The 25,239-nt window shown below is 49.5% G+C and overlaps 1 long non-coding RNA gene across 3 annotated transcripts in view; it reads right to left on the minus strand.

The window, feature by feature from the left end:
• The window catches only part of LOC123375926, a 70,311-nt gene that overhangs the window by 8,629 nt on the left and 36,443 nt on the right, over positions 1 to 25,239 (minus strand). For 2 of the 3 annotated variants that reach the window (XR_006581626.1, XR_006581625.1), the window contains exon 3: positions 3,592 to 3,681. This is a non-coding gene — a long non-coding RNA (uncharacterized LOC123375926). Of the gene's footprint in view, positions 1 to 3,591; positions 3,682 to 4,911; positions 5,027 to 25,239 lie in introns of all 3 variants that reach the window. The other variant, XR_006581627.1, reaches the window with a different exon arrangement.

Raw genomic sequence — 25,239 nt, forward strand, 5'->3', positions numbered from 1 at the left:
CACTACCGCAGTGAGGTAAGTATTGCCTGGGGAATGGTAACAATCTTTTCCGGGGGGGGGGGGGGGTCTCTGGACTAGGAATAGACCATCCCCAGCCATTGTTACAGGGGCCACATTTGGAGCCTGGCATGGCGGACCATGTAAGCGCACGCTGTCATATGACCCAGGAGGCGCAGACAGACCCTGGCTGTAGTCAGAGGGAACACAGAGACTTCTGCAATGAAGTTCGTCAACGTGTGGAACCTTTCCAGCAGCAGGAACGCCTTGGCACAGGTCGAGCTGAGGACCGCTCCAATGAACTCTATCCTCTGCACTGGCATTAACGTCGACTTTTTGTCATTTACCAGTAGGCCCAGAGAGCAGCACATGGCCTGAAGCACCGCGCCATCCCTTTGGACTTGAGACCTGGAGCTGCCTTTGACAAGCCAATTGTCAAGGTACGGGTAGATCTGAATACCCTGGCACCTGAGGTAAGCCACTACCACCGACATGCACTTGGTAAACAGCCCGAACAGGAGGACTGCAAACTGGTAGTGGTGGGGCCCCACCGTAAATGTCTTCCACTGGAAGAGTCTGTGTCCTTGAAAGATCGCTATGTGGAAGTACGCGTTCTTCAAGTTGAGGGTGGCATACCAGTCTCCTGGATCCAGGGAGGGGATAATAGAAGCTATGGAAACCATGCGGAACTTTAACTTCTTTAGATACTTGTTGAGGTCTCACAGGTCCAGGATGGACTGTAGCCCACGCTTGGCCTTTGGGATTAAAAAGTACCGGGAATAGAATCCCTTGTTCCTATACTTGAGAGGAACTTCTTCCACCGCACCCAGCTGTAGTAACCCCTGTACCTCCTGTGCGAGGAGACTCTTGTGAGAGGGGTCCCTGAAGAGGGACAGGGAAGGTGGGTGGGAAGGGGAGTAGAAAGGAACTGGAGGGTATAACCCTGCTTCACTGTGCTGAGGACCCACTGGTCCAAGATTATAGCAGTCCAGGCAGGGAGGAAGAGGGAAAGGCAGTTGGAGAACACAGGGAAGGATGGATCCAGGGAATAGTCTGGTAGATCACCCTCGGGCACCCCCTCAAAACCACTGTTTGGTCCCCTTGCTTCTTACAGGTCGAGCCCGACTGGGCAGAGGATGGAGGCGGGTGGCTCGGGCAGCGCTTTTAGCCCTTGGCTTGTTTATGGGGCTGGTCCTGCCAAGGCTGACTCCCCTCGCCCTGCAGCTGCTGCAGTTTAAATCGCTTACATGCCAGGGCTGGGACATAGAGACCCAGGGTTTTTAAGGTGTGTGATGTTGCATTCTCTATGATTTTATGAAAATATGCTAATAAGTGTGAATATAATGTAACTGGAATGTGCTTCATGCAAAAGGTCTCTTGTAAGGTATCATTACAAAGCTTATAATCTACTGAGTGTGATCATCCTATTTGTATGTATGTATCATTCTTGTATCTGAAACTAGAAATATGAAATATAACTCTGAGGGCCTATTGTAGTTATGCAAACTGTGGGTCTGGCTAACCATGAGCTGCTGGGACAAAGGACTCCTGGGCAAAAGCTAACACACCACATCTTCTAGGGCAGGGGTCGGCAACCTTTCAGAAGTGGTGTGCTGAGTCTTCATTTATTCACGCTAATTTAAGGTTTCGCGAGCCAGTAATACATTTTAACGTTTTTAGAAGGTCTCTTTCTATAAGTCTATAATATATAACTAAATGATTGTTGTATGTAAAGTAAATAAGGTTTTAAAAATGTTTAAGAAGCTTCATTTAAAATTAAATTAAAATGCAGAGCCCCCCGGACCGATGGCCAGGACCCGGGCAGTGTGAGTGTCACTGAAAATCAGCTCGCGTGCCAACTTCGGCACCCGTGCCATAGGCTGCCTACCCCTGTTCTAGGGGAAATGCCTGTGCCATGGCTCCATAGTGGGAAAGGAACACCACTGTTTCTATCAGTGGTATTTTAGTGTAGCACAAGCCTCATTAACAGACACTGCCTGTCCTGGGAATTTCCTTGGCTCAGGGATCAGTATACATTGCTATCAAATATCTTGCAGCACTTCCTTCTCAGCTACGCTGCTGGCTTTAGCTGCCATGGATGTGCTTTACTAGGTTACTGGTACAGAGCATTGTTCAGCATAAAAGGATGATCCTCCCCAACCAGGGCAGAACATACTCCCAGCAAGGAGGTAAAAAGGAGAACCTTGCTAGCTTTCTGTGCGCCATCCATTCGTCCATGTACTCAGGCCCCTACCCAATGAGCTAAAAAGGGCAACTCTATTAGTTCAACTCTTGGAGCTTCCCCCACAGCCCCATTAGCTACAGCTTGCAGTTCTGACTAGTGCTCCAGCTGCAGTTAAGGTGACTGAAGCAACTCCAACCTATCCCTGCTTTCAGGTGTTCATCAATAGCTCAAAGTTTCACCTATCAGGATGAAATTAGCCAGGTCTGACCTCTGCCTGAAAGTGATTTATTTTCTGACTGAAAACAGGCCAGCTGTGTTTGAGCTCAGGGAGGCAGAGGGGGAATCAATGTCATTAGTGTATAGTTATTAACACCTTGGCATCCAAAGTGGCTGGGATAGCAGTTTAGCAGGGTGATGCCTTTATTAATGATAAGTGCCAATGAATATCACAGTGAAAACTGGCTGGGATTTATCTGAATTATAAAACTCGGGGGAAGGGGGGAAGAGAGGAGGAGGGAATCCCATTTTGCACACATTCAATACATTTTTAACATTAGTGGGATTTTTAAATGTAAACAATATTAAGCCTGCGGGCTCTTTGTCCCCCTCTAGTGGCCAGACTGTATAACAAAGTTTGTGTGGCTGCTACTGTCTGTGCTAGCAGCTGTGCTCCTCTTGCTTAAGCAGTAAAGATGAATTATTTTAGAGTCATAGCTGGCAGCTTTAGTCCCCATTGCTGATCCAGCCAGGTCATTGTTACAAGTAGTGGCCTGTGCAGGGATTTGGAACTGATGTGGATCCCCCATGAGCAGGGGCATCTTGGCATAAACAGTGTTAGGTAGGACAGTAGGCTGATATAGCTGCCTGGCAGGTGGGCCTGGCTCCAGAGACTCCACACACTGACAGGCTGGGATCCTTAGGGCTCCGTCTCAATCAGCAGGCTTTTCTAAGGTGTGCATTGAGGGTTCAGCCACCAGAAAGTGCTGAGTGACCTCAACTGGCACAAAACTGTTACTGTTTGGTAATACACAAAGACTCCAGGTTCTTTAGATTTCTAGGGCCCCAGTGCACACAACCAATGTAAGGGGTCAGAGGGAGAACCAAGCCTATTGGCTCATTTAGAAAATGAGCCTGTCATCCATAGCCTAACCACTAAGCAACAAGAAATTACCTGCTCTGTCCACACCAGCAGAAGATACAAAGATTGCATATGCAGGATGCAACAAATATACAAGAGTGTCCTGAACAAGGACTGATTCTTTCCCAAGTGATCTGTTCCTGTCATGCATTGTCTATGTATGTTCTTGGCACTTTTGGCAGCAGGGGTGTGGAATGGGGAAAGCTCTATAAATAACCTCGTGTAAGCCAACAAGGAATGTTCTGACGTGGTACTCCCTCCTGCCTCCTACCTCTTCTAAGGAAGCAGTCCTTGTCTATTCCATTATACCAGATGGCATTTTATCTGGTGTGCTGCTTCAGATGTCCACTAGAGGTCTTTGCTGTACAAGAAAACAAAAAGAACAGGAGTACTTGTGGCACCTTAGAGACTAACAAATTTATTTCAGCATGAGCTTTCGTGAGCTACAGCTCACTTCTTCGGATGAAAACAAAAGTCTGTTATTGGAGCTACAATTTCAATGTGCTTTTGGCTACAACACCAAGTATCTCATATACCTGCTGTGCATTTCTTTGCATTTAAGGTTTAGTAGGTAAGCAGCAGCAGAAGTGGCCCCACAAACACAAGCACAGCATGGTGCTTAAGAGTGGGTAGAAAAAACTAAAAAGTAACTAATTCACCCAAGGACATAGCATAGAAAATCTCAAAGAAAAAGTCTGAGAAACTCAGGGGGGAAAAAAAATCAATGGGCTAGTCCCTACAAACAATGAAATAGACCAGAATCCACCAAATCCAGCATCCTGCCTCAGTCAGTAACCAACACCTTGTGCACAGGGATAGGACACCCACAGTGTACCTGGCTAGTTATGAGGTACTATACCAAAGAGGGGAAGTTTCCTCCTGACCCTAGCTGCTGAAGTTAGTTTATGCCCTGAAGCATGTGGATTGTTAGCCTTTAGAGTATCTTCCCTGGTAACACTAGGTGCTATTCTTAATACCTATTCTTCTAAAAAAACAATACTATTTTCCTCAACAACTGCCAATAGCAGCAAGTCCCACATTAACTACACACTGTGTGAAATCTGTTATTAATTTGGGGTACTGTAGTAGCCCTTCCTACTGGCCAGTCCAGTGCTTAGGCTTTTGGAAGGGATAAATAATGGTATACTATTGTCACTCTCTCATCTGCAGCATTTAAGTTAAGGGTTTCCTGCTATCACAGTGCTTCAGTGGTATTACCATAAATGGTTTGTTTTTGAAGCATCTGCAGGGTAATTTCAGGGTGACCTACGCCCCAATTGCCTCAGGAAATCTAGCCTGACTTCCAGGCCCTCTGTGTGCAGCTGACACACCAGCTGGAGTCTGGAATGGCTCAGAGGACATTCTCAGGCACGTGATGAGCCTGCAGCGACAAGCGGCCTTCCCTGTTCTTCCCAGAAGGGGTCAGCATGGTAACGAGTTCAGGGATGAAAACCATTCAGATCGGAGGTAGGTTCCACTCCCAACAGTAAATCAGAACCAAAAGCTACTGTCCAGGGCAATTTAACTGCACAATCAGCTTGCTCTATCTCAAGTGCTGGTATTGCTACTTGGATAGCTGAATGGATATCACCAAGATGCATCCGCACAGCCCAAACAAAACAGGTTGCTGCTGCTGGTTCTGTAAAGGTCATGCTGTTCCGGTGCTGCTGATCAAGGGTGGGACTGTTTTCCTTGATATGCAAGGCCTGGAAATTAAAAGAAGCTGTGTTGTTGGTTACCACATCACACAGAGAGAGAAAACTTTCCTAGCAGCTGGATTTCCCTGCGAGACAGACTCAGTGTCAACTTTCCAGAAGGAATCTTGCGTAAAATCTGGCGCTCAAGCACAAAACTGGCCCAGAGAAGGATGCAAAAGCATCATGGATAAGAAGCTCATGCACAACACCCTCCAAGGCTCAAAATGAAGCATACAAGCTTACCTCCTACAATCTTATCTGACAATCACTGTAATATCTGAGCAGCACGTATTTAGTCTCTCAGCACCCTTGGGAGGTGCTGGTATCCCCATTTTACAGATAAAGATTGAGGCACAGACAACTAAGTGACCTGCCACAGTCACACAGAGAAGCTGTAGTGGGACCAGGAATTGCACCAAGATCTTCTGAGTCCCAGTGTAGTGCCCTAACCACTAGACCATCCTTCCTGCTTCATAAGCCAATACAGAAGCATGTTCTCCTGGTGGTATAAGTCACCTTGTGCATCTCCCTCCCCACACACCATAGCATTTTCTTGAGCAACAGCTGCTACCAAGTGAGCTAGTGGGGTTTTGAGTCTCTATTCACTGATTTTCTAGGGGGACTAATTGACTAGCCCCTTTACATTGCTTTTCATTTACATTCTTTTCAGCATTTAAAAAGAGATCCAAATCATTCTGAGAGGGGCTTTGCTGGTAAAGTCCTCAGGGCCAGGTTAACAGCCACACATGAAGCTAATGGGGTTGCACCTGCTTCTGCCAGCCAGCTCTGTTATTTATATTACAGCAGCACCTAGGCAAATTTAAGTGCATTTGTTTGGGTATCTATTGACTCCCAGGTGTAACAAGTGACTGCTGGAAGCAGAACCTTTAAACCAACACCCTCCTCCCACACTGCAATGTTCTCACTATGATGGATCTTTAACCACTCCTGATTTTGGTTTTGTAAGACCCAAAGCACAGCCCATCTCTAGTTGGTCCATCCAGGCTGCTATCTTAGGATATCAGCCCTTTACAGACAGATATCAGCATGCAGCCAGCAGAGGGGACAGGCGCAAGGACAAGAGGGGGTCAGATTATGATATAGAAATGACAACAGGTTGTAGAGCCAGCGAGCTGCAGGAGGAAGTGGCAGCTTCCCTTTCAAAGTCATGCTTCTGTACTTCCCCCTGCAGCTGAACTCCACTGGGCAACCCTGAAGCTGAAGTTAGGCTAGGGAGTCGGACTAGGAGCTGGTATAAGTATCCTAATTCAGTTCCTTAAGAATAAGGGGGGGAGGGAAGCGAGCCCAGGGGGGCAGCCATGACCTATTCACAGGCAGTTCTGCTTTCTCTTTCCTGCAATCCTTGCAGGTGCCCCCTAAGGCTGGGTGAACTGATGCAGGATACGTGCTCAGCTCAATACCCTCAGATGATAAGATGTGACTTAATTGCAAAGTGCAGACAGGTGTCCTCTGGCAGGGACCCCCAGATGAAATTCCTTGTGGCTAAAGGAGATTCTCCTTCAGACCTTTATTGAGGATACTCCACCCTTCCACCAAGAAAAGCAGATTCTGCCCCCTCTCCCTCCACTAGAGCCCCATCACCAAGATATTCAGATGCTCTAGGGAAGGTTTGAGCATGAAGTCAGTACCACCAAAATTCCCCAGCTTTCTAACCTCCCAGGAAGAAAGTCCAGGGGAAATTAAAGCAATCCTCCAGCTTGGACCAAGTATGGGGGATTTCTCAGTTGGCAGCCCTGGTGACCAGCTCTGAGGTTAGTGCTGGTGGGAAAGCACCAGCCTAGCTCAGTACCCACATCCTGGTCCTGTATGCTTCTGCGCTCACTATCTGGATTTGGAGGAGCCATGGGCAGTTCCCAGGTAGTGTCCTCAACAGCTGCTGCTATCAGTCCTGCCACTTTCTTGACTTCCTGCCTTGTAAGCAGCCTTGGGAACCAGGACATGAGGATCTGACCACAAATGCAGGCAAAGGAAACATAGGCAACAAAGAAACATGTGACCATAATAACCTCTTCTCTGCTCTGTTAGGGAATTGCTGCTAATACCTCATGGGCCTTTAACAAAAACATGCCAGCCACTCATAGGGCTCATGCCCACTCCTCCCATCCTCCCCATTTGCCTCTCACCTTCTTGAACTTAGCACCTTTGTTACCACTTTTCAGATGGGACATAAACCCAAGATCGTGACTGTAGCACGATTTATGACCCAGGAAGGCTCTTCTGGCGACCCACCCTGCTAGCAAAGATAAGAAGCCTGCAAAAAACTACTAAGTTCTGCCAACATGTATTGGCAGATGCACCTTGTTAATTGCACAGGGATATGAGAGAGGTAAGGCATGATTCGCTGCGCCAGGGAACTAGGGGCAGAAACAAGGTGATCTTGCAGGATACTCTATGTAAGCTTGGGAAAGCTCAGGCTGAGGTTAATATTCTGTTACCTGACTTGCCAATCAAACCAGCCTCAAGAAGGAGAGCATTTGAACCAACTTGTCCAAGTTTTATTTAGTCATGTTCACACCTGCCTGATAGGTTTCCCCCTTCTAGTCCCACCACCTACCCCTTTAATTGTCAGCACCTTTCCAAGATTGCTGTGTGGCTTCCTTATCTGCTTGGCTAGATGAGGGTATGTCTACACTACGGGATTATTCCAATTTTACAGAAACCGTTTTTTTAAAACAGATTGTATAAAGTCAAGTGCACGCGGCCACACTAAGCACATTAATTCGGCGGTGTGCATCCATGTACCGAGGCTAGCGTCGATTTCCTGAACGTTGCACTGTGGGTAGCTATCCCATAGCTATCCCATAGTTCCTGCCGTCTCCCCCGCCCATTGGAATGCTGGGTTGAGATCCCAGTGCCTGATGGGGCAAAAAACATTGCCGCTGGTGCTTCTAGGTACAGCCTCACCCCTCCCTCCGTGAAAGCAGCAGCAGCCAACTGTTTTGCGCCTTTTTTCCTGGGTGAACTGTGCAGACGCCATTCCACAGCAAGCATGGACCCTGCTGAGCTCAAGACAGCAATCATGGACGTTTTAAACACCTCGCGCATTCTCGTGCAGTCAATGCTGAACTGGGACCTGCAAAGCCAGGCGAGGAGGCGGCGGCTACGGCAGAGCAGCGACGAGAGTGATGAGGACATGGACACAGAATTCTGTCAGACTGCGGACCCCTGCGCTTTGGAGATCCTGCTGGTAATGGGGCAGGTTCTAGCCATTGAACGCCGATTTTGGGCCCGGGAAACAAGCACAGACTGGTGGGACCCCATAGTTTTGTAGGTGTGGGACGATTCCCAGTGGCTGCGAAACTTTCGCATGCGTAAGGGCACTTTCATGGAACTTTGTGACTTGCTTTCCCCTGCTCTGAAGCTCCAGAATACCAAGATGAGAGCAGCCCTCACAGTTGAGAAGTGAGTGGCAATGGCCCTCTGGAAGCTTGCAACGCCAGACAGCTACTGGTCAGTTGGGAATCAATTTGGAGTGGGCAAATCTACTGTGGGGGCTGCTGTGATGCAAGTAGCCAAAGCAATCACTAAGCTGCTACTACGAAAGGTTGTGACTCTGGGAAATGTGCAGGTCATAGTGGATGGCTTTGCTGCAATGGGATTCCCTAACTGTGGTGGGGCGATAGATGGAACCCATATCCCAATCTTGGCACTGGAGGACCAGGGCACCCACTACATAAACCGCAAGGGGTACTTTTCCATAGTGCTGCAAGCACTGGTGGATCACAAGGGACGTTTCACCAACATCCACGTGGGATGGCCAGGAAGGGTTCATGACGCTCGCATCTTCAGGAACACTACTCTGTTTAAACAGCTGCAGAAAACTACTCTGTTTAAACAGCTGGTACTTCCCAGACCAGAAAATAACAGTTGGAGATGTTGAAATGCCTGTAGTTATCCTGGGGACCCACCCTACCCCTTGATGCCATGGCTCATGAAGCCGTACACAGGCAGCCTGGACAGTAGTCAGGAGCTGTTCAACTACAGGCTGAGCAAGTGCAGAATGGTGGTAGAATGGGCATTTGGCTGTTTAAAGGCGCGCTGGTGCACATTACTGACTCGCTCAGACCTCAGCCAAACCAATGTCCCCATTGTTATTGCTGCTTGCTGTGTGCTCCACAATCTCTGTGAGAGTAAGGGGGAGACTGAGGCAAATCACCTGGCCGCTGATTACGCACAGCCAGACACCAGGGCGATTAGAAGAGCACACCAGGAAGTGGTGCGCATTAGAGAAGCTTTGAAAACCAGTTTCATCACTGGCCAGGGTACAGTGTGACTGTTGTGTTTGTTTCTCCTTGATGAAACCCACCCCTTGATTGACTCATTCCCTGTAAGCCACCACCACCCCCTTCGATCACAGCTTGCTTTCTAAGGAAATAAAGTCACTCTCGTTTAAAAATCATGTATTCTTTATTACTTAATTATAAAAAGAGGGAGAGAACTGACAAGGTAGCCCGGGGTGGGGTTTGGGAGGAGGATAGTAGGGAAGGAAAAGGCCACTAAAAAAATTTCATAATAATGAGAGCCTTTTGGTTGGGCTGTCCACTGGGGTGGAGTGGGCGGGTGCACGAAGCCTACCCCCATGAGTTCTTACTCGTCTGGCAGGTGAGGAGGCTAAGGAACATGGTGAGGGGGGAGGGTGGTTATACAGGGGCTGCAGCGGCACTCTGTGATCCTGAAGCTCCACCAGACGCCGGAGCATGTCAGTTTGATCACGCAGCAGCCCTAGAGTTGCATCCCGCCACCACTGATCTTCCTGCCGCCACCTCTCATCTCGAGCATCTCTCCTCTCATCTCGAGCATCCCTCCTGTCCTCACGTTCGTCCCTCCTGTCCTCATGGTCACTGGCATCTTTCCTGTACTTTGCTACCACGTCCTTCCACTCATTCAGATGAGCTCTTTCATTGCGGGTCACTTCCATGATTTCCGAAAACATTTCTTCTCGCGTCTTTTTTTTCCGCCGCCTTATCTGAGATAGCCTTCAGGACGGAGTAGGGAGGCTTGAAAAATTTGCAGCTGCATGAGGGAGGGAAAAAAGGGAGAGAAGTATTTAAAAAGATACATTTTAGAGAACAATGGTCATACTCTTTCACGGTGAACAACACTATTCACCTTACATAGCACATGTGTTTTCACTACAAGATCGCATTTCGCATCTTAATATTGAGTGCCTGCGGCTTTGGTGTTACAGATCACAGACGCAGGTCCAGGCAGCAGAATTCGGCTTGCATGCGGCCATGCTAAGCCATTGTCTTTCGTCTTCTGCAGCCTTCATCTATCCAGCGCCCTCCTTTCCCAAATAGCAAGCAAAGCCCATTGAGTGCTGCTTCTTTCCTGTTAACGTGCAGCAGCAGAAACCACTCTGTGGCTGGTATCATGGAAGATCACTGCTAAACATCCCCTTCCCCCACCCCACCCCCAACCACGTGGCTGGTAGCAGGGAAGATCCCTGCTAGCCAAATGCGGAAAAGCTCAGTGCCAATCGCCCCCCCCCCCCGCCCCGCCGCCCTTTCCCCTGCTTGGCTACCTGCAGGGAAGGATTTCTTTTAAGCCACAGGCAAACAGCCCAGTAGGAATGGCCATCTCTGTCCCCTTACTTAAATTCCTGAATTTCAACCAGGTTACCATGAACGATATCACTCTCCTGAGGATAACGCAGTGAGATAAAGAGCGGATGTTGCTTGAATGCCAGCAATCACCGGGACCATACGCAGCTAGGCTTTGTCATGCAACGATACCAGATTACTTGCTACATGCATGGCGTGGTCAAGTGTCCTACCATGGAGGACGGAATAAAGCAGCACTGCCCAGAAACCTTCTGCAAAGGCTTTTGGAGTACCTCCAGGAGAGCTTCATGGAGATGTCCCTGGAGGATTTCCGCTCCATCCCCAGACATGTTAACAGACTTTTCCAGTAACTGTACTGGCCGCAAATGCATCCCAAGTCCTCAGGGCAAATTAATCATTAAAAAACGCTTGCTTTTAAACCATGTCTTATATTTACAAGGTACACTCACCAGAGGTCCCTTCCATGGCTTCGTTGTCTGGGATAGTTGCTTGGGAGGGTAATTCCGTCAGGGTGAGAAAAAACTCCTGGCTGTTGGGGAGAACGGAGTGCTGTGTGCTCTCTACAAGCTCATCCTCCTCTTCCTCCTCATCTTCCCCATCCGCAAAATCCTCAGCCATGGCTGCAATTACCACCCCCACCTCGGAATCCACGGACAGGGGTGGGGTAGTGGTGGCGGACCCCCCTAGAATTGCATGCAGCTCAGCATAGAAGCGGCATGTTTTCGGCCCTGCCCCAGACTTTCCGTTTGCTTCTTTGGTTTTCTGGTAGGCTTGTCTGAGCTCCTTAACTTTCACACGGCACTGTACTGAGTCCCTGGTGTGGCCTCTCTGCATCATGGCCTTGGAAATTTTTTCAAATGTTTTTTCATTGTGTCTTTTGGAACAGAGTTCTGTTAGCATGGAATCCTCTCCCCATACAGCGATCAGATCCAGTACCTCCCGTGCAGTCCATGCTGGAGCTCTTTTTCGATTCTCAGGAGACTGCATTGTTACCTGATGAGCTCTGCGTGATCACCTGTGCTGATGATCTCTCCACGCTGGGTGAACAGGAAATGAAATTCAAAAGTTCACGGGGCTTTTCTACCTGGCCAGTGCATCCGACTCCAGATTGCTGTCCAGAGCAGTCAAAATGGTGCACTGTGGGATAGCTCCCGGAGACCAATACCATCGAATTGCGGCCACACTAACCCTAATTCGACATGGCAATACCGATTTGAGCACTACTCCCCTCGTCGGAGGAGTACAGAAATCGGTTTAAAGAGCCCTTTATATCGATATAAAGGGCTTCATTGTGTGGATGGGTGCAGGGTTAAATCGGTTTAACGCTGCTAAATTCGGTTTAAACGCGTAGTGTAGACCAGGCCTGAGATATAGTGTCTATTTTAGGAGAGATCCTGCAGGGGGCAGCAGCATGTGCCTTAAAAATTACTAGGGTTGCGTGCTGGAAAGATGCAATCTCAGATCCAGAACACCAATGCCAGTAGGGAACTGTGGAGGCATATGTGCTGTTCAATCCCAGAAACAGAACCTGGTAGATGTCAGGAGGACCAAATCAAGCGGCAGCAGCATTCACCAAGACAACTAGATCTACCCTCTAAGCTCATGCCCTCTAAAGCTCAACTCTCCTAGCCCCCTACTGGGGAAGTGCCCAAGGATTGGAGAAGTCATCCACAGGTCCAACAGCTTCTAATGAGAAGCTGAGGTGAGAGAGAGGCCAGCAAAGCTTGACATGGGGCAGGGTCATGAAGAGTCAATCAGGTAGTCCTGGTCACCCATGAAGGCACGGGACATCTTATTATTGCTGGCTTGACAGATCTGGAGATCAGTCCTCTCTTTAGCCACAGGGCAGATAAAACCTGGGCAGCAGCCCTGCAAGCTTCACTATCATCACTCAACCCAAACCTACAGGCACCACCTTTAAGCCTTAGAAGATCTTTCACTCCTCAAGACCAGGCAGAATTGATCTCCCTGCTGGCTTATTGAACTGGATCGAGACTCTCAGCTCCTTCCCATAGGCCATAAAACAACCCAGATGCATTGATGGCTTATGCCCGCTGCTGACCTGGGCTGCTGCTGAACTTTTCTATAGTCCTTTGCCAATCCCATCAAGCCACCTGCAGCTATTACTAATGTCAGGCATCCCTAATGTAAAAGAGGACAGCTGAGATGCTGAAACTTGGATCTTCTGGGCTCTGCTCCCCTCACCCCTGCTACTGCCAGAATAGGCACCAAAAGACTTGCGGCAGAGGACAGCCACACAAAGGGGTTGTTGTATACATATGAGCACAAGGCTGGTTAGAAATGCAAGATACATGTGACCTAGTAGCAGTGTGGTCAGATGTTAACTACTATCTAAGGACTCCTGAGCATTCAGCTCCCACTGTCAGGCCATCAACCTTTGGCTCAGCAGCTCTGCATCAAATGCACAGAGAGCAGCCAATTTGCCCATTCCTGATCAAAGCACCTAGGAGCCTGCATTTTATCCCGAGGCCACTGGGGGATTTGTCTGCACCATCTGGATTCCTGTTTTGTGTGCTTCTCTTTGCACTCTCTCCCCATCCCCCCTAGTCATACTCTAATGCTGCCAGCAGAAGCTGTCACCCACTGTCCTCTTCTCTTCGCCCCCCCCCCCGACCCCCGGCAGCTGTGCACAGCAGATTAAAGGGGGCAGGTGCAAGGTTTAATCGGAGTTCATTCCAGTTGGAGACAAAATTCCAGCTCAGATTCTCCTACCAGGAAATAAACCCACTGCCCTTTCCAGGTGGGATCAAGAATCCAGTTCTGACTCCCCAGCTGCTGCTTCCTGGTGTGATTCAGATGGTATGCAAACATTTGCATCCGAGATAGCCATGTGGGAACCCACAGATGGGCTTCTTGTCCCTCTCTGGGAAGAGCCTGGAACACGTCCATTTGTGGGCCAGGAGTAAAGGGGGATGGGGAAGATCAGCAAAAGGTTCAAATCTGCCCCCTGGCCTCCAGTTCAAGTGCAGATTCCATGGAAAGATCACAACACGCACTGGACAGGACTGTTCTGAATTGTTACCGTACTGTATTGCCAACTGCAAGTGTTCCAGAATCAGGAGCCAGGGCCTGGTAAAATCATGAGACTGGCTTAAAAATCATGAGGGTTTTTTTTTTAAATGTATTTTGGGTGTTTTTCATCAGTCTTCTGGTGCTGAAGCCTTTAAAGGTGTCATATTTTCAAGCTTTTCTGTGCAACCATGAATGGTAGAAGCTGCCTTCTTTTTAAATAGCTGCAATCCTAACAATCAGATATCAGCCATCGATTAAAAAGTGCTTTACTCAGGTGAGTAAGGCATCTCATCACCATCCCACAGATACACAAACTGTGATGGGATCTGCCTGCACCAATATAGCAGAGCTGTAAACAGAGCCCAGATCTCCTGCATCCCAGCCCCATGCTTAGTCCACTAGATCACAGCTGTGCCCCTTAACCTGAGTATTTTAACACTCACATCTCTCTCTCTAGAGAAGGCGTTGGAGAGATCATATGGCCTAGTGTCCCCACTCCTATCAGTTGGTGTCTTTTTCACCTCATCACCTATGGGGGCTATTTATTTTTACAACCCTTCCCTCCTGGTGTCTGCCTTTCAGCCAGCTGCTCCCTCCCCTGGCACATCCTGGACAGAACCTTCAGTCTTGCTGTGACCTCTGACCTACATGGCAAAACCTTCTAGTATTCTCTCTGCACTAATCCAGCACTAATCTGTCTTCTCCCACCGTTATTCAAATCAAGACCAGACAGTCACTGGCTGGCCGTCAAACGGGGACAATACATCACAGCCTCTCAGCCAATGCAAATTAGTGTAGGGACACAGATAAGCTGAGTGCATGGTGCTCAGAGGTGTGAATCCATGCAGCAATGGAGGCAGGGCAGGCACTCAGATGATGTCTTTACTACCAAAAAAGGTGGATTTGCACAGTGAGGTAACTAATGTGCATGAGCTACCTCACCGCAAAAATCTTAGCAGAGACGACATGCGGGCAGATTTTACCCACATGTAGATAGGAGAGCTCAAAATCGGCCTTCTCGCCCCCAGTTCGCAAGTGGATTTGATGTAAGATTGCAGGACTGTACTGAATTGTTACCATAGCACCAACCACAAGTGATCCACAATGAGGGCCAGAAAACCATGCGATTGGCTATAGCAGGGGTAGGCAACCTATGGCACGAGTGCCGAAGGCGGCACGCAAGCTGATTTTCAGTGGCACTCACACTGCCCGGGTCCTGGCAACCAGTCCGGGGGCTCTGCATTTTAATTTAATTTTAAATGAAGCTTCTTAAACATTTTAAAAAACATATTTACTTTACATACAACAGTTTAGTTATATATTATAGACTTCTAGAAAGAGACCTTCTAAAAACATTAAAATGTATTACTGGCACGCAAAACCTTAAATTAGAGTGAATAAATGAAGACTCAGCACCCCACTTCTGAAAGGTTGCCGACCCCTGGGCTATAGTATGAACTCCACCCTAGCTACAGTGCAGTAAAAGGTACAGGTGCCTGGTCTCCACATGGTTTTGATAGTAAGGTAGCTAATGGGTGTTAGTTATCCTGCTGAAAACTCCACCTTTTTTTGGCCTTGAATCCATAGCCTGAGAAGGAATCCTTGCACCAATGTGCTGGCGGGTGGGCAGATCCCACTGCACTCTAAGGTTTCATAGCGGTGTCCTATGGAAGCCAAGGGGTAAAATGCTAAAGTAGCTCTTGACTCCTCTCAGGCGGTGGTATCTCATGAAGAAAGAGCTGCAGGAGAAGAGCAGTGTCAGTGGTCAGGCTGGGGAAGCCGTATCCTAGAAATGGGGATCAAACCCATCCTGGGGGGGGAAGTGAACAGAGAGGGTTGGTGCCTTGGCTATCCAGCTTCTCAGAGGAGCCATTACCACAATGAAAGGTCGTTGAGTGGGTAGAGATGCTGTCTCCACTTCTCCATTTCCAGTATGTGTAATATCCAAGGGGCAAAGGAAGCACAGGTGAAAATGTGGGAAGGATCCCAAGGACGTGGACACAATCTCTCCGTACAGAAAGCAGCATGTGGGAACACATAGTGATGGGGGAAGATACTGTGACTCTCTCGCAGAGTTTTTAACCATTCTCTCTGGATGGGATTTCCGCCCCTTTGATGCTTGCTTTCCATGAATATACAAGTGGAGCAGCAGGACTGTCCACTAACTGCAGATATTAAGCAAATGGCATGAGATATTTGAAGCTATTTGTAATCATACATGTTCACAGAAGTGATCGGATTCCCAGACTTATGACCCTCCCATTAAGGAAGAGGAACATAACCCTGTGGCCCACAAGTCCAATCAAAACAGATCACATTTAAAAAAAAACCACCACACATTCAATTTGAGCACCAGTCCAAGGATTAGTCACAAAAAATATATGGCAATTAATGTCATTAATTCAAGAGTCACTCGCCGGTCACAGGTAATTCACACCCACAAAGAGAACTGTGATGTACAAAGACCACCCAGTCAGCAACAGCAGCAGCTAATGGAAATAAGCTTTCAAGACGAGTTAGATAACTGTAGGAAGGAAGTATAAATGTTTATCAAAGGGAGATGGCCCCGCAGTAGTAACACCTCTATCTGTGGGCCTGTCTGCTCACCCAAGCTAAGGCCTGGTCTACACTAGGACTTTAATTCGAATTTAGCAGCGTTAATTCGAACTAACCGCTCAACCGTCCACACCAGGAAGCCATTTAATTCGAACTAGAGGGCTCGTTAGTTCGAATTTGGTACTCCACCCCGACAGGTGGAGTAACGCTAAATTCGACATGGCTAGCTCGAATTAGGCTAGGTGTGGATGCAAATCGAACTTAGTAGCTCCGGGAGCTATCCCACAGTGCACCACTCTGTTGACGCTCTGGACAGCAGTCGGAGCTTGGATTCTCTGACCAGCCATACAGGAAATGACCCGGGAAAATTTGAATTCATTTTCCTGTCTGGGCACTTTGAATCTGACGTCCTGGCTGGACATCGGGGCGAGCTCCGCAGCACCTGCAACGATGCAGAGCTCTCCAGCAGAGGAGTTCATGTTATCTGTGAATAGAAAGAGGGACCCAGCATAGACTGACTGGGAACTCTTTGATCTGATCGGTGTGTGGGGCGAGGAGTCTGTGCTTTCGGAGCTGCGCTCCAAAACAGGGAATGTGAAGACCTACGAGAAGGTCTCCAAAGCCATGAGAGACAGAGGATACAGGCGGGATGCAACGCAGCACCGCGTGAAAATCAAGGACCCCAGACAAGGCTACCAAAAAAATCAAAGCGGCAAACGGACGCTACGGAGCCTGCCACCACTGCCCCACCAGTGACCGTGGACTCTGACGATGGGACAGTGTCGACGGCCAGTTCCTCGGTGATGTTCGCGGACGGTGAAGATGAGGAAGGGTTTGTGGAGGACGAGGCAGGCGACAGCGCTTACAACGCTGGTTTCCCCGACAGCCAGGATCTATTCATCACCGTCACGGAGATCACCCAACAACCCTCCCCGGCCATTAACCCGGACCCTGAATCAGGGGAAGGAGCAGTCGGTAAGTGCTTTAACCATGTTAACTTTTATTCTTAATATAACAGGAATCTTAACTGTGTGAAAAGGAGGTCTCTCTAGATATGGGGATAGAACAGAAATCATCCTTGGAGATCTCCACGAAGCTCTCCTTGCGTTAATCGAAAAGCATCAGCAGGAGGTTCCTGAGGAGAGCTGCCTTATTGGGTGCTCCGTGGTAGCACAGTTTTCCGCGCAAGGCTTTCATGAGGTACTCAGGGAGCACTGCCTCCCCGAGCACGGCTGTATCGGGCCCTGATTCGTGCTAGCTTTCACGCAGCATGCGCTCTCTATCTCCTTCAGTGACCCTCCTCAGGGTGATCTCGCTCGGAGACTCCTGCATCTAATTAGGGTAATTACTGTAATTTTACGCCTGGTCCAAAGTATTTTTAAAAAATCTACGGACAGACGGCATAGCACAGACTCAGCACGCAGCTGCGTGACGAGCGTAACGGAAAGCCAAAGAATATAATGGACGCTCATGGAGGGAGGGGGGAATGAGGACGCAAGGTATCCCACAGTTCCTGCTGTCTCCGAAAAGTATTTGCATTCTTGGATGAGCTCCAAATGCTTCTAGGGTCAAACACAGTGTCTGCGGTGGGTCAGGGCATAGTTCGGCAATTTGCGCACACACCCCACCTACCACCAGAAGTGAAAACAATCCTCTGTTGACTCTTTTACATGTCACCCTATCTTTACTGAATGCTGCAGATAGACGCGATGGTGCAGCACTCAACACCAACATCCTTGCTCCCCCCACGCTATGGATGGCTGATGGTACAAAACGATGGAAATCCGTCCTCATCATCAGCCTATTGGCACATGGGGCAGTGCAAAAGGGCTGGTAACCATGCCGACTAGCATCAGTAAGGTCGATCAAGGGCGCCTGTCCCTAATTTTTGATGGCAGATGGTGCAATATGGCTGGTAACCGTCCTCATCATTGCAACAGGGGGCTGAGCTCCATCAGCCCCCACCCTTCATTGTAAATAAAAGATTCGATTGCCCCTGGACTAGCACAGGGATGATGGGCTCCTTCATCCACACTCCTTAATGTCCTGCCTGGACTATCATTGCAGCTGGAGGCTTCCTTCCACTCATTTCTCACAAACAAGTCACTGTGTCTTATTCCTGCATTCTTTATTACTTCATCACACAAGTGGGGGGACAATGGTATGGTAGCCCAGGAAGGCTGGGGTAAGAACGGAATGAACAGGTGGTGTTGTTGCAGGAGCACCCCCTGTGAATAGCATACAGCTCATAATTTATGCAGGATCGGACACAGAGCAGCTGTGCTCTCTGGTTCTATGATACAGTGGTTCTCTAGTACACTTGCCCATAATCTAGGCAGGACTGATTCTATTTTTAGGTACCAAAAAGGAGGGATTGACTCAGGGAGTCATTCCCAATTTTTGCTTTTGCGCCCCTGGCTGCTCGGCCAGGGGCACTTATGACAGCCCCAAATGGGGCAGTGCAAAAGGACAGGTAACCATGCCCATCTTATTACCATCTTATTACCAATTTATGGTATGGTTGATGGTACAATATGGCTGGTAACAATCTCTGCTGTCATGCAAAAGCAAAAGCATGCTGCTGTGTAGCGCTGCTGGCCCGCCTCTGTCAGCGGCATCTAGTACACATACGGTGACATACACAAAAGGCAAAACAGTGTCCATGGTTGCCACGCTATGGCGTATGCCAGGGCAATTCTGGGAAAACGGGCTTGAAATGATTGTCTGCCGTTGCTTTCCCGGAGGAAGGAATGACTGGCGACATTTACCCAGAATCCACCGCGAAAATGATTTCTGCCCCAGCAGGCACAGGGGTCTCAACCCAGAATTCACAGAGACAGCCTAGACTCAGTTAATTGTTCGCAAAAATGTATCTTTGCAAGGAATTCACTCCCTGTTTCCCATCTCACAGCTTCCACTGTCTCCAGACCTGCCACAGCATCCCCCTCGCAGAGGCTGGTGAAGATTAGGCGGCGAAAGAAAAAGACAAGGGACAAGATGTTCGAGGAACGTATGGGCTGCTACCTAGCAGAGGCGGACCAGCAGAGCCAGTCGAGGGAGACCGTCTCTCTGTGCCAGCGCTCACACAGCGAACGGGAGGAGAGGTGGCGTGAGGAAGACAAGCAGGCGACTGAAACAATGCTTGGACTAGTGAGGGAGCACACGGACACGCTCAGGCGCCTTGTGGATGTTCTGCAGGACCGCAGGAGGACAGAGCCCCCCTGCAGTGTATCTGCAACCGCCCTCCCCCACCACAAAGTCCCATACCCCCCTCACCGAAAATAATCAGGAGGAGGAGTGGCCGGGGACGTGAGTACTGTCACTGCACCACAGCACAGTGCTCAAGTACCCAAAAGCTCTCATACCCTATATTTGCCGAAGTCCTTCACTTCAAGACTCACAGTAGTCCCAATCCCAGTCCCATCCCCTAACTGTCTACTTAATTAATAAAAATGCTTTGCTGTTAATTACTGTTTCCGTTATGTTTTTTCAAAGAAGACTGTGTTCGAATGGGGGGCGTGGGGAAGGGGGTGGTTAATTGCATAGGACAGTCACCTTTCCCAGGGTACAGACACGGGGGCAGGATCAGCAGCGGGTCACACACACAGTGCAGTCAGTAGGCAACCTGGTCGGTTTTTGGAGGTGGTTTCCAGGATCTGTGTGGGCGGGGGAGATGTGACTTTGCAGCGGGGGAGGGCGGTTACAGATCTTATACAGCGGTCCTTGTCCTGGACCGCTGAGTCACGCAGCTGAGGAATCTGTATCCGTCCTCCTCCACCACAAGGTCACATATCCGCCCGCACACAGAATTCCATAAAGAGGGATGGCAGGCTCCGTTGAAAGAAGCCTTCCGGCACTGCGGACCGCTCTAGGAGCAGGAGCCTGTCATTCCTTGAGTTTAGAGGCGGTCTTTACATCACCGCACACCCTACCCAGCACAGCCTGCGTCCCAGTTTCAACCCTTTCACGAAAAGTCATGAATAAAGAAACCTTTGTTAAGTAATAATGGGACATGTATTTTATTTTTACATGTGTGCTGGAAGTGGGGGTAACGGGGTGAACGGGGTATGTAACCGAAGAGGAGAGTCAACAGTAACTGGGTAAAGAAACAGGGGCAGGTTCAGCTTCTCTGTAAAGAAACTGAACAGTCACAGGTCACGCTGCTCGCTGCTCGCTGGTATTTGAAGAGTTCCTTGTCGCTGTCCCAGGCGCCTGTATAGGGCTTCATGAGCAAGTGCATTAGCGGGCAGGCTGGGTCCCCGAGGATGACTATAGGCATCTGCACATCCACAACAGTTATTTCGTGGTCCGGGAAGAAACTACCTTCCTGCAGGCGTCTGAGCAGCCCACAGTTCCTGAAAACACACGCATCATGAACCTTGCCCGGCCACCCGACGTTGATGTTTGTAAAACGTCCCCTATGGTCCCCCAGTGCTTGCAGCACCATTGAAAAGTAGCCCAATTTCTCAGCAGCTGACTGTGGAAGACGTGGACGATAAAGTGCGAGGAGGAGAAAACGGCGATGATCGCAGCGGGCTCCATGCTTGCAGTGCTGTGGCGTCCGCGCTGTCACTGACCAGAAAAGTGCACGAACAGATTGCCCGCAGGCGCTTTCACGGAGGGAGGGAGGGAGGTTGTGATTGACGGTTCAATGACGACACTTACCCAAAACCACCCTCGACACATTTCTCCCCCCAGCAGGCATTGGGGGCTCTACCCAGCATTCCAATGGGCAGCGGGGACTGCGGGAACTGTGGGATAGCTTCCCACAGTGCACCGCTTCCAAAGTCGACGCTGGCCCCGTGAATGTGGACTCAGAAATTCGAATTAGTGTATTTAGTATGGATACACAAATTCGACTTCATAAGGTCGAATCCACAAATTCGAACTAAGTTGATTCGAAATAGTCTTGTAGTGTAGACAAGGCCTAAGTAGAGCTAGGCTAAGCTTCACCAGTAGATGGATCAGGCAGGGGCCACTCAAGAAAACCCAGGCTGCTGCAGGAAGCTGTGTTGGTGATTCAATAGGCGGCACTCTTCCTTCTGTGTCAGAACTGATCCATGGTGGAAGAGCGCACAGTGCTGCAAACTGCAGCCCTGGCTCCTGCAGCGACAACAAGGAAACGGGTTAAGATACCATGAAAGGTCCCGCAGCAATTTTCTCAACTGTACACATTAGGCTTTCCCTCCCCACACGCACACTACCACCTCTCCTAACAAATGCCAGCATGGGTAATTTACAACTCTCTGGATTCCCCCTGCAGTTTCAATGGGATGCAATATCCCTTTTTCACTTCCTGTCCTAAACTGTTGAATAGTTGCTGCCTTCCATCCCAGAGGTGGCTGCATTTCACAGACTGTGAAGGGATCCCTGCTTGTTCTTTGGGACATGATTTGGGATGAAAGTGCTGTATCAATATAAGGCTTATTAGGTGGGTCTGGTGACAAGGACAGCTGCTAGAGGAGATACAAATGGAGACAAACAATGAGTCAATAGCCTGGAGGTTTTTAGAGCACTGACCTCAGAGACTGGGACCTCACCCCTAGCAGCCTGGACAGTTATCCCAAAAACCAAACGTCACACTGCAAGAGAAACAAATCTCAGTGCCCCCTTCAAATGACTGGGGTTTGAAAACGGAGGTGGAGAGCAGTTCACAAACAGGAGATACTGACAGTGTCTGAGCTGAAAGGTATGCAGAGCGAGGGATGGGGAAGAAAGCCAGAGAGAAGGGATACGGAAAACAGATCCAGGCTTCGACAGGGAAGACTGTCTGAACTTTGCCCTCTAGGCTCATATCAGCCCAGGCAGCTAGTGGCTGGGAATAAATATCATATGACAGCTGCGTCCTGTCCTGTGTAAAATGAACTAGTCTCACTCCAGTTCCTAACAGATAGGTGTCCACACTCCACGTGGCACTAACTAGCCCCCTAGTTGACATTCTCCGCAGAAGGGGCTATACCCCTAGAACAGGTCCCTCCATTTGGGACAGGAGTGAGGCCGGTTGGTGGGGAAGCTGCTGCTGCTGCCCATGCCGTCCCTTGCTCTACAGATAAGGAACTGCAGGGCTTTCAGTTCAGCCCCTTTCATCAGCAGCGATTTCACCAGTGTGAGTGTGACACTTACAAGGAAGGAACATTGTCCTATAGGTGATGTCACTGTGAATAAATCACACTGCAGACATGGCGTGGCACGGCACAGCATGGCTTGGCCACTCAGTTCCACCTGGGACCCGTCACAATCTCCACTGGCCACATGAAAACAGGCTGCTCATGGGCCTCCCTGCACCCACGTCCACGTTAAAGAGCCAGCAGCTCAAGAAGCCTTGGCTACAGGCCTGTTACCGAGTGGGCAACCAGCTGGGGCTAGACTTTGGCTCTGCATGAGGCCAGCTTGTGGTTTGACTTTCAGTCACAAGGAAAAATAAATGCCCCACTCCTACTCCTCCTCTTGCTGCTGCTAGACCCTTCCTTCCTTCCCTCGCTCCCTCCCTTCCTGTGGGAGTCGCTCTGCTGGGCCTTCCTGCGGACACAGCTCCTCCCAGCTTCTCTGCGGCCAAGGGCATCCACGGTCAAATATTCCCTTTCTGAACGAACAGCATGATTGGGTGGAGGAGGTGGGACAGGACAACAGAGAGCAGCTCTTCAGAGCGGTGCAAGCCAGAGCTCAGCCCCGGGGGAATAGCTCTTCTCATTAGTGCCTTGCTGAGCCAGGGGGGCAGCAGCCACCTCCTCCAAGGCACCAGATGTACCCTAGGAAGCGTAGCTCGCCAGCACAGCCCTTTCAGCCTGGGGATGGGCCGCTGGCATGGTATGAGGGAGATTAGCCTGCTGTGGCTTTAATTGCTTTCTCTTTGCATTCTGTGCTCTTCTCACTGCAGTAAGTGGGGATCACTGAGAGACAGACAGGTCTGGTAGGGGGCAATAGATGGAGCTCAGGAAAGAGAGGAGAGACAGAGCTGACTGGGGGAAGGGGGAATCTGGAAATGGGACAGAGAGAGAGAGAGGAAGGGTTCTGGAAGGACTAAACAAAGAAAGAAGTAGTACACGGGAGAGGGCAACAGCAGTAATGCAACCAAGAGGAGAAAGCCCTGGAGGAAGCATGGAAAGAGAATTTCAAGGAGCATGAAAATAAGCGTGTCACCAGAAAGACAGCAAGGAATCAGCATGAGTTACCAGAACTCCACCCACATTCACAGCCAACTCAGCCACCTTGGGCTGAGAGTCCCCTACCCCACTGATAAAGGGGTCTCCTATCCCAGGATCAGGGCACCAGCTGCAACCCTTCTTTTGAGCTCTCTTAGCCCCCCCATCACCACCGTGCCCAGCAGGGAATCAGTCACTTGTTTATGTTTCGCTTCGCAGCCGCTTGCTCCTGGCCTGCAATAGAATTACACCCTGGGAGGGTGCCACTGGAATCTCGCCTGCATTGAAAATAGCAGCACCATTACCATGGAGACAAAACAGCTACTCCTTCCCCAGGCCTTGTCTCTCCCTCCCTCCTGCCAGCGCAGCAGGCTGCTTTCTCCTCCAGTTGTCACACAAGTTACCCTGGTAACACATGGCAGGCAAGGGCAGCTCATAAACCCAACCAGTGACTCCCCTGGCTGCAGGTCCCACTGCACTCCCACATTCTGGATAAGACAGCCCAAGGTTGATGTCAGCATGCTGCTCAGAGCAGCAAGGGCAACTGCATGGGGAGCCCAGGCTAGGGAAGGGCACGGCGCCGCATGGGCATATGCAGGAAATCCTCTGTCCAGCCCTGACCCTGAGCTCTGAAAAGTCAAAGGGAGTCAGCACCGTGATAATATTTCCACCGGCTCCACCTCATTCTCCCCTTCTGCCTGGCATGGGAACAGGGCAAGGAAAGTGCCGCTAGCAATATGAAATGTGCACACAAGCTGGCAAATCTCTGTCCACCTGCCCCCTCCAGCAGCAACCCCACACACTCCCAGGGCCAGCCTAGTCATGGCACTAACTCAATGAGAGTCTTATAGATGTGGTCTGCGCCCAGACACAAGAGTCTGGAAGCTCTACTCCTTACTGACACTACTTCCCACTGTGGCCTTGGCCAAGTCACTTAACCCAGCCTCATCAGCGTCTCCATCCGTAGACTAGGGATAATGGGCCAAATTCTCCCCTGCTGTAATGGAGGTACAGCAGGGATCATCTTGGCCAAGCAACACCTCCCTCCCCATGACGGATCACCCCCGTCTGCCACTAGCACTTTCATACTTTATCCCATGCTGCCCCAGCAAGAGAGAAGAGTGCCCAAACTTCACATAGCCACCCCCTTATCCTCATTCAAATCCTTCTTCCAAACTCACCTCTTCCATACCATGCATTCCAGAAACTGCAATCTGCTAATGGCCAGGCAGGGGTGAATTGTGACAGTTGCTCCTAATTGGCTAAGAATTACAACCCTATTCGTTTTTTGTAATACTGTCTTCCTCGCACCCCTTTCCCGCTCCCAATCCAACCTGCTTATTTGTTGCATCCACCTGTAAATGTCTTGTCTTTTAGATTGTAAGATCTTTGGGATAGGTAGATACTACCATTTATTCTGTATTTATACAGCATCCAGTACAATGGGGCCCTGCTCTGGCTGGCCTTTGGACACTACTGCAAACTCAATGTAAAATAACCACATTTTGCTCTTATATAGCAACTTTCAACCAAACATCGCACAGTGCTTTGCAAAGGGGAGTAATTATTATTCTCATTCGGTAGATAAATGGGGACACACGAAAATAAAGTTACAATCCCAAGGTCACAGTGAGTTGGGGTGGAACTTACAACTACTGACTTCTGGTCAGTCCCTTGCTCCAGCCACTAGACTTTCTGCCTCTAGCTAGCACAGTGTTAAGTCCGAAGACCAAAAATAAGTGCTCCTGACAACCATAACAACTGCTGCCCTTAGCGAACAAAGTGTGCATCAAGAGCTAAGATCTGTGCACCTGGGTCCAGATCCTCAAAGGTTTTTAGGCACCTAATTCCTATTGAAATCAATGGCAGTTAGGCACATCAGTACCACTGAGGCCAGGATCCCTGT

Source organism: Mauremys mutica, chromosome 8 (genome assembly GCF_020497125.1).
Source record: "Mauremys mutica isolate MM-2020 ecotype Southern chromosome 8, ASM2049712v1, whole genome shotgun sequence".
In the NCBI taxonomy this organism is placed as follows: Eukaryota; Metazoa; Chordata; order Testudines; family Geoemydidae; genus Mauremys; species Mauremys mutica.